This window comes from Petaurus breviceps, unplaced genomic scaffold (genome assembly GCF_028583685.1).
Source record: "Petaurus breviceps papuanus isolate PSGF00001 unplaced genomic scaffold, PetGlider_PUasm1.0 490, whole genome shotgun sequence".
In the NCBI taxonomy this organism is placed as follows: Eukaryota; Metazoa; Chordata; class Mammalia; order Diprotodontia; family Petauridae; genus Petaurus; species Petaurus breviceps.
Genome location: NW_027186352.1, coordinates 2,518,841 through 2,528,802, shown reverse-complemented (window position 1 = coordinate 2,528,802; position 9,962 = coordinate 2,518,841). Strand labels below are relative to the sequence as shown.

General features: G+C 44.6%; 1 pseudogene; it reads left to right on the top strand.

The window, feature by feature from the left end:
* Positions 1-409: 409 nt before the first annotated feature.
* Positions 410-3,213, top strand: LOC138172049 (peroxiredoxin-1-like; annotated as a pseudogene).
* Positions 3,214-9,962: the final 6,749 nt, after the last annotated feature.

Below are 9,962 nucleotides of genomic sequence, written 5' to 3'. Positions count from 1 at the left end.
GAGAACGTGGATGACTGGAGGACATGGGCACCTCAGAGGGGCAGAGGGCAGTTATAAAAGGGGGAGGGCACAGAGAGATGCTCAGTTCAGGCTCAGATGTGCTGAGGGTCAAATATCTATGGGACACCCAGTTTGAGACGGCCCAGAGGCATTTGGAGAGGAAAGACTAGAGGCCAGCAGAGAGGTGAGCCTGGATCAATAGATCTGAGCAAGCAGAAAAAACAGAGACCCAACAGAAGAAATTAGGCCACTGGGAGCAGAAGGGGGTGCTCTTCATTCCTGCTGTCCTGGAGACTTACCAGGGGGTCTACAAGAGAGGAGCTGACACCCCAATAATCACGCACGGATCCAGGCATTTTGTTCACCCACACAAAAGTCTACAAAACAAAAATATAAACAAGTGATAGGCTTTCTCCAGATTGTCCTCATGTGTTCCTCTTTCCTCTGAGCTAGTCTGCGGAGCTTTGCTGTTGCTGTCAACATGTCTGCTGGAAATGCCAAGATTGGGTACCCAGCCCCCAGTTTCAAAGCTACCGCTGTTATCCCTGATCAGCAGTTCAAAGACATCAGCCTTTCCGACTACAAAGGGAAATACGTTGTGTTGTTCTTCTACACCTTGGACTTCACATTCCTGTGCCCTACAGAGATTATTGCTTTCAGTGATTGAGCTGAAGAATTTAAGAAAATCAACTGCCAAGTGATCGGTGCTTCATTGGATTCACACTTCTGTCAGCTTGCCTGGGTCAACACGGTCAAGAAGAATGGTGGACCGGGAGCTGTGAACATCCCATTGTTGTCCGATGCCAAACAGCACCATTGCTCAAGATTATGGGGTCTTAAAGGCAATGAGGGAATTTCATTCAGGGGTCTCTTCATCATTGATGAGAAGGGGATCCTTCACCAGATCACCACCAATGACCTTCCTGTGGGCCGCTCTGCAGATGAAACTCTTCGGCTTGTTCGGGCCTTCCAGTTCACAGACAAGTATGGCAAAGTGCGCCCTGCTGGCTGGAAACCGGGGAGTGACACCATCAAGCCTGATGTTCAGGGGAGTAAGGAATCCTTCTCCAAGCAGCAGTGAGCTGCTCTCAGCAGCCACGGAGGGTCGTCTTCCTCCCCAAACCCCCATGGGGCCTGTGGATTCGCTAGCTACTGTCTGCAGGCCAAACGTGCTTGATCTTCCCCAGCCTTTCAGCTGGAAGGTCTCTGTAGCAGGAGCCCAGGCAGTGTGGGGTAGCTGGGCATGCCCTCTTGTGGGGCCTGACTCATCCACATCATTCCTCCCTCTTGTGGAGCAGCAGCTGTGATAGTAATGGCAATTAAAGATTCCCCTGTATTGGCTTGGTTTTCAAACTGATTGTGTTAAAACCCAGAGCTTTGTTAATCCCACCTGTGGGATGGACTTGTTGATGTGAAAAGAGAGTCCTGAACTGGGAGGAGCTGGTGACATAGATTTGGAGAGACAAGAGAGAGGCAGAAGAACTTTTTGGAAGCAGCACCTGGTGGAGGCAGAGAGAGACTGAGAGACTTGCTGGGGGGCCACTTTGAATCACCCTGTTTTGAGACCTGCCCCCTGAGCTGCCAAGAACTGAGGAGATATGGCTGTTTTGCTGGTACTTTGTCTGTCTGTTTTGATGTTGTTTTGCCAGATTTGTCCACTGGTGAAAGACAGTCCTGTTGTTGAAGAAGTCCTGGAACCTGGCTTTTGGTTAAGAAGCCCTGAGACTGTCCTGCAGACAGAGAGTGAATACTGTCCACTGGTGAAGGACAGTGCTGTTGTTGCAGGGGTCTGGGAACCTTTCTGTTGGTTCAGAGCTACTGAGACTGCCCTGCAGACAGAGAGTGAATACTGTCCACTGGTGAAGGACAGTGCTGTTGTTGCAGGAGTCTGGGAACCTTCCACCCCTCCAGGATCCTTGGCCTTATAATCTCAATCTAAATGGCCATGGATCCTGGAACAAAGAGAGGCACTATGCTTTGTACTCCTTGCCGACTACGCCATAATGTAATATAATGCCAAGGAAAGGCAACTTCCCAAGGTTCAGAATACCAGCATAGGCGCTCTCCATTTTATTCAGTGACAAACCAAGAACAGAGAAGGTCAAAACATGACATCATTCAAAATACAGCATTTACTAAGCATGATTAAATAATCTCCAAGTACTACCCCACCCCAGGACCTTCCAATCATTCAATCACAAAGTCCCTCTTCTCAAATGGAGATTAGTTTCCAATCTAAGTAAAGTACATTCATTTGCTCAACCATAGAACACAAAAAGGTCAAAAGTTCCCCACCCCTGGATCACAATTGAATCTACCCCAGAGTTACATCAAGTTTAAGCACAGCACTTAATACCCAAATGGAGGTCTTTTCTTCATCTTGACAGGAGGCAAGTTCTCAGCAATTTTAGTTCCTGGGGAGACAAGGCTTAGAAAGGCCACAAGATACATTGCCAGTCCCTTCATTAATTCATCCTCTGTCTGTAGAACAATCCTAGAACCCCTGAAAACATTAGTAAAACCCTCTCCCAGGATTTCTGTAAAATACAACAAGAAAATCCTTCTTCAGGGCTTCTGAACCAACAGAAAGGTTCCCAGACCCCTGCAACAACAGCACTGTCCTTCACCAGTGGACAGTATTCATTCTGTCTGCAGGACAGTCTCAGGGCTTCTTAACCAAAAGCCAGGTTCCAGGACTTCTTCAACAAAAGGACTGTCTTTCACCAGTGGACAAATCTGGCAAAACAACATCAAAACAGACAGACAAAGTACCAGCAAAACAGACATGTCTCCTCAGTCCTTGGCAGCTCAGGGGGCAGGTCTCAAAAGTCCAGGGCAATTCAAAGTGGCCCCCAGCAATTCTCTCAGTCTCTCTCTGCCTCCACCAGGTGCTGCTTCCAAAAAGTTCTTCTGCCTCTCTCTTGTCTCTCCAAATCTATGTCACCAGCTCCTCCCAGTTCAGGGCTTTCTTTTCACATCAGCAAGTCCATCCCACAGGTGGGATTAACAAGCTCTGGGTTTTAACACAATCAGTTTGAAAACCAAGCCAATACAGGGGAATCTTTAATTGCCATTACTATCACAGCAGCCCACCAGCTGAGCCTACCAGTTCTCTTTCTCACTCTTAATGACCAAGCGCTGTGTTAACATTGTACCATAGTCACCTCTTTGGGCTCAAGGCCTTGTTGTTTTGTAGCTCTATTAAACTTGTCCTAAGGGGGGGGGGAAATAATATATATATATATATGTGTATATATATATATATGTATATATATATATATATATAAACAAGTGATAGTAGGACACTGATATGTCCATAAAGTGCTTTTAGCTGAAAGCTCCCCCAAAAGAAAGATCAGTGATAGTGACTGGGGGATGCAAACTACTTGTGACAAGATAAAATAATTAAGTGGTTTTTTAATCATTTTTGTTAATGACATACCTTATAACTTTTTGCATTAAAAAGCTTATAATAGGCAACATGCCTACGTTTTGTTTTACATGATTTGGCAGGGAGATGATAAGATTTTGACATATTCTTTAATCCTACTTCAGAATGAAATCACACTTTTTCACATTGGTTATTAAACAGCCTGTAATGAACAGTACATTTTTTCCCCAAATGTAGCTTTCCAGCCCTTAGGTTTTTGCTGGAGTTTAAAGCAGGCATGTTCCCAAGCCGCTCCAAATGATGAATATTGATCTCCATTCCTTGGATACATTTCCTCATCTTGGTGATATGTGACATGGCACAAGATTCTGTTGCAGTATATCCCCCCCCCCATTTGGGAATGGTTCTGATTCCAGATCACGTCGAGGTCTCAGCCTATCAATGTATTTATCAGAGATCACCATGGAGACAAGATTTCCAGGCATCCCCTGACCTTGTTGTGGGTAGATGGTTTACAACCTGACAAAGATGCCCAGACATTGCAGACTTGCCTTCTGGCAGGTTTGGGAGAGCCATGGATGACAAAGGGAGTCTCTCCACAAAATCTGCACTCTCCCGTCTTCAGTCATCCAGCTTTTACATCCCCCTGCCACAGGCCATCATCTCTCTTCAGAGCGATGGTCAGCAACCTTTTTGCTGCTTCTTTTCCTTCTATTTCATCGGTCTTCCTGCTTCTTCCAGCTTCAAGAGCTGCAGACAGCTTTCCCACCAGCACTTCTCACTGTCACTTCTCTCAGATGCATTTTCCCTTTTCTGAGGATTCATGCTGCTGTTTGGCAGCAAAAGACCATTAGTTCTTAGTGTTGGTTTTCATTTTTCACAGCACTTTATTTATTTAGTGCAATTAATTGAGTGTTTCATTTTGGGCTTGAATGGACCTTGAACATTTGACTTCAACAGACCAACAGCCAAGGCGATGTCTGTAAGTCAATGGAGCATGCCTCTTAACAGCCACAATTGAAGCGCATTTTCTTGGAGTCAAGGCCATTCTTGAAAGTCACATAATTGAAAATCACAACAAAAGAGAGGTGAGGCACGTGTACAACATGAAATCCAGTAGTCAACATCTGGCATTCCAAGTCCTTCTACACGTGTCTGGAGAAGCTGAAATGTGTGACCACCGCGTTCAGAAAATGATCACTTGTCCAAGTAACTCACACACCACTTACACAGGACAAGTGAAGGACACCTACATGTCAGTGGACAAGACAACAAAGTCCTGAAAAGGATTCGGGGGTTTCGGTGGCTTCTGGCTCCCTGTGAGTCAGCACCAACGTGTGGCAGCTCCCCAAATTGCCAATGCTATCTCGGACTACATTAGCAGAGGGAGAGCTCCTGGGGATATGCACAGAGGAGTGTCCTCTGCACTGGGCCCTGGTCATGGCACTTGCAGAATGTTAGACTCAGGCCTAGGTGCCTAGTCCAGCACTGATAGGGATAAGCCCTAGGGCTTCCAGAGGAGGGAACTGTCCGGCTTGGCCCCAAGGGCAGAATTCGAAACCATCAGCAGGAGCTAAACAATAAACAAATGAATGAATGGACGAAAAAGAAGCTTTGGGCTTGATGTAAAAAACAAAAATCTCCTAACAATTAGAGCTTCCCCAAAGCAAATGGGCCATAGCAGAAGAGGGGTCCCAGAAGGGGGAACTCTCTGAGGTGTTAGTTAGGCTGCCTGGTCACTGTTTCCTTACACTCTGACATTCTGTGATCCCCACAATGTGTCTGGGAGCTTGGCAGGGCAGCTGTCATCACCCCCATTTTAAAGACGAGGACACTGAGGGTGAGAGGGGTTAAACAGCTTGCCTAGTGCTGAAACACAAATTCACAGGCTTATGAATTTAGGCTGAATGGAGTTTCAGAGGCCTCCTCATCTAACCCCTCATTTTACAGAACAGGAAACTATAGACCTGAAGAGGGCTGAGACGCTTGCTCAAGGTCACTCAGAGAGTAAGTGGGAAGATTTGAAGCCAGGTTCTCTAACACAAACACCCTTTCTACTGTGCCAAACTCTGCCCCTCCCCCCGGGCCAGGATATTCCAGATGCCACGTGGGTCTCCTCAGGGTCCCTTCAATGGCCTCCCAGGACGTTGACTTCCTCCAAGGTCCTGTCAGAAGGGGATGGGATGTCAGCATTAGCAGAAAGACCACTGGTCTAAAGTCTAAAGTAGTCAGTTTCACCCCAAACCCACAGGGCCTGGAATTTCAGACCATTTAGTCCTGAAAGATATTCTTGGAGGCTCCCATAAGCACAGCGCATCACACACAGTTGGGCCTTAGTAAATGATTGTTAAATGGGCAGAGTGAAGTCTGTGAAGCTTTAGGCTCACCATGCTTCACTTGGACACAATCTGAGCAGAAACACTGTTTATCCCTGGATCCAGAATAAAATCACCAACTTCATAAATTACCCAATAATTAGTCATTGTTTTCACAACACTGACTGACATTTTATCAGACAAGTGAAACTTTCCCTGCTGCTTGGAATAAGATAAAATAACTGAATTATGGGCACACAACTGGGAGGAATAGGCTTGATGCTGAAGGGTGCACATCCACAAGGATATCTGTTCTCTTTCTGAGTTTAGCTCTGGTTTGGGGTGCCCCATCACACCTATGAGCCTATGGGCTCCCGCCTTGTATTAGCAAGCACCCCAGCATCCCCAGGGTGGCTGCCAACACAGGTTCTTGGATCTGTTTTGATAGAGGAAAGCAACTCAAAATGGGTTAACAAGCTTACTTTAATCAGTCAAACATATATTGTTTACCTAGTTCAGGGGGAAAAGGTCAGCACCCCTGTAGCAGCAAGCACCCCGGCGTCCCTAGGGTGGCTGCTCACACAGGTTCTTGAATCTGCTTTAATAAAGGAAAGCAACTCAAAATGGGTTAACAAGCTTACTTTAATCAGTCAAACATGTATCATTTACCTAGTTCAGGGGAAAAAGGTCAGCACCCTGAACTTCAGAATACACAGAATTATCAAGTCAGAGAAACAGATCGAGTAGACAGATTTCCAAATTGTCCAACGATTACATCCATACCAAATCAACATCTGGGTTTCAACATCTGGGTTTTTCAAAGCCGGGGGGAGCTCTGAACAATGGCTTCCCAGAATCCATATCAAATCACAGAACACTACTCAAAGTGAGCCCCAAAACAAAGCTACACATCAGGGCTTATATAGCCTCTTCCTGGCTCAGAGAATGTAACAACCTTATTGACCCACTGGCCAATCAAAAAGTATCTACTGAAAAACAAGCCTCCCACCCCAGGCGTGCACTTTAGCCTAGGGGCAGGGAAGATCTTTAAAATTTACATTCCCATTACAACCCTGAACTTCAGAGTATACAGACAGAATTATCAAGACAGAGAAACAGATCAAGTAGACAGGTTTCCAAACTGTCCAACCATACATCCATACCAAATCAACATCTGGGTTTTTCAAAGCTGGGGGGCTCTCAACAACAGCTTCCTAGAGTCTCATCTGATCAAATCACAGAACACTTCTCAAAGTGAGCCCCAAAGCAAAGCCTCACATCAGGGATTATATAGCCTTCTCCTGGGTCAGAGAATGTAACAACCTTATTGACTCACTGGCCAATCAAGAAGTATCTACTAAAAAACAAGCCTCCCACCCCAGGCTCCAGGTGCACTTTAGCCTAGGAGCAGGGAAGATCTTAAAAATTTACATTCCCATTACAAGCCTCTGCACCCAAGACAAGACAGGGGCAAGTCTGTTTGGCAAGAAGGCATCTGCTGCTGTTGCTGATGGTGCTACTGGGGGCGCCTTCCTCTGGGAAGCTCCATTTGGAGGAGGTGCCCAAGCCAGCCCCACTCACTGCTTCCGCCCATCCTCTTCCAGCTCCAGCCCACACTTCTCCACCTGCCTCACTCAGGTCCTTTAGCCTCTCTTCACCCTCTACCCCCCCCACCCCTGCTATTCATCTGCCAACTTCCCCAGTTAGAATCTAAGCTCCTACAGGGCAGGGATTGCCTCGAGGTCATCCTTGATCACTCCCTCCCATCACCTGATTATCCAATCACCTGCCAAATCTCACCATTTCTGTCTCTACAGTAGACCTCTCCTTCTCCTCTTTGCACTCCACAGCCCCCCGCCCTGGTTCAAACCCCACGAGGCTCACCTAGAGTGTGGGAATGACCCCCATTCAGGCTCTCTACCTCATCTCAAGGCAACTAGCTGTCTCCTTAGTACACGGAGCCAAGCATGGAATCACGAGGACTCATTTTTCCTGCGTTCAAATCTGGCCTCACACATGTACTAGATGTGTGACCCTGGGCGAGTCACTTCACCCCATCTGCTTGTTTTCTCACCTGCTAAATGAGCTGGAGAAGGAAATGCAGACTCACTCCAGTATCTTTGCCAAGAAAACCCCAAATGACTCAACAACAAAACCTTTATCTCCACCCACTCCAATCCATCTTGCACCCAGCCACCAAAGAGCACAATTCTGATCATGTCACAGCCCTCTCCCAACTCAGCAAACTCTGTTGGCTCCCTACTGTCTTCAGGATTATACATAAGCTCCCCTGTTTGGCTCTTTCCTTCTTTTTCAGTCTTCCTACATTATTCTTCTCCACAAACCCATGATTCGGCTACACTTGCCTAGTCATTATCCCACACACCTGACATCCCATGTCTGTGCCCCAGTGCTGGGGATAATCTCCTCACATTCCCCTCTGGAAGTCCTAGAGGCATCATTCCTGTTGACACTTACTAGCATTGGTGATGATTGGGAGGGTTCAGCCCTACAACCAATTCTAAGTCAGTCTAACTGTACTTTTCTGGCCCTTGAGTCTTCAATTTTCCCACAAAAATAGTATGAAAGACTCTATCAAGTGGTTTCCTCAAATTGAGGTAAAAGTACATGTTCGGTACTTCCTGAGGCTATCAGTCCAGTAAACTTGGCAAGAGAAGATACTAGACAAGTCTAACTCACTCCATTCTCTTTTTTGTCAATTTCTTAACATTTTTATTTAAAGTTTTGGGTCCCAAATTCGATCCTTCCCTCCCCTCCCTTCCTCCCTCCTTGAGATAGTAATCAATCAGGTAGAGGTTACACATGTACAATTGTGTAAAATAGTTCCATGTCAGTCATTTTGTACAAGACTGAGACAAAAGAAAATATTGAAAGAAAATTAAAACTAGCCTGCTTCAGTCTGTATTCAATCAATATCACTTCTTTCTCTGTAGGTAGATAGTCAGCTTCATCCTTTAGATTGTCTTGGATCATTGTATTGCTAAGAATAATTGCAGAGTCATTTACTATTACTCATCATACGGTGCTGAGGCTACTGTGTACAATGTTCTTCTGCCTCTGTTCGCTTTACCATGCAGTAATTGGTATAAGTCTCTTCAGGTTTTTCTGAAATCATCCTGCTTGTTATTTCTTATATCGCAATAGTACTCCATCACAATCATATGCCACAGCTTGTTCAGTCATTCCCCAATTGACAGGCATCCCCTAAATTTCCAATTTTTGCCACCACAAAAAAGCAGCTATAGATCCAAATAATTTGAAAAATATCAGTTGCTCATGGCTGGGTTGAGCTAATATAATAAAAATTACAATTCTTCCTAAATTAATTTACTTATCCAGTGCCATACCAATCAAAATACCAAAAACTTATTTTATAGAGCTAGAAAAAATAACAAAATTCATGTGGAAGAACTAAAGATCTAGAATATCAAGGGGATTAATGAAAAGAAAGGCATCCAGGAAGGTGGCCTAGTCTTACCATATCTAAAACTGTTATTATAAAGCAGCAATCATCAGAACCACTTGGCACTGGAGAAGAAATAGAGTGATGGGTCAGTGGAATAGATTAGTTACACAAGACACAGTAGTCAATGACTGTAGTAATCTACTATTTGATAAACCCAAGGACTGTAGGTTATGGGACAAGAACTCACCATTTAACAAAACTGCTGGGAAAACTGGGAAAGAGTATGGTAGAAAGTGGGCGTAAACCAATATCTTATACCATATACTAACAAAAAGTCAAAATGGAGACATGATTTAGATATAAAGGTTGATACTATAAGCAAATGAGGAGAGCAAAGGCTAACTTGTCAGATTTATGGAGAACAGAAAAATTTATGACCAAACAAGAAATAGAGAACATTACAAAATGCAAAATGAATAATTTTGATTACATCAAATTGAAAAGTTTTGTACAAACAAAGCCAATGCAACCAAGATTAGAAGGGAAGCAGAAAGTTGGGAGATAATTTTTACAACCAATGTCTCTGATAAAGACCTCATTTCTCAAATATATAGAGATCTGAGTCAAATTTATCAGAATATAATTCATTCCCCACTTCATAAATGGTCAAAGGATATGAACAGGTAGTTTTCAGATGAAGAGATTAAAGGTATCTATAGTCATATAGAAAAATGCTCTAAGTCATTATGGGTTAGAGAAATGCAAAACAACTCAGAGGTACCACAGCACACCTATCAGGTAGGCTAATGTGACAAGTAAGGAGAAGGAT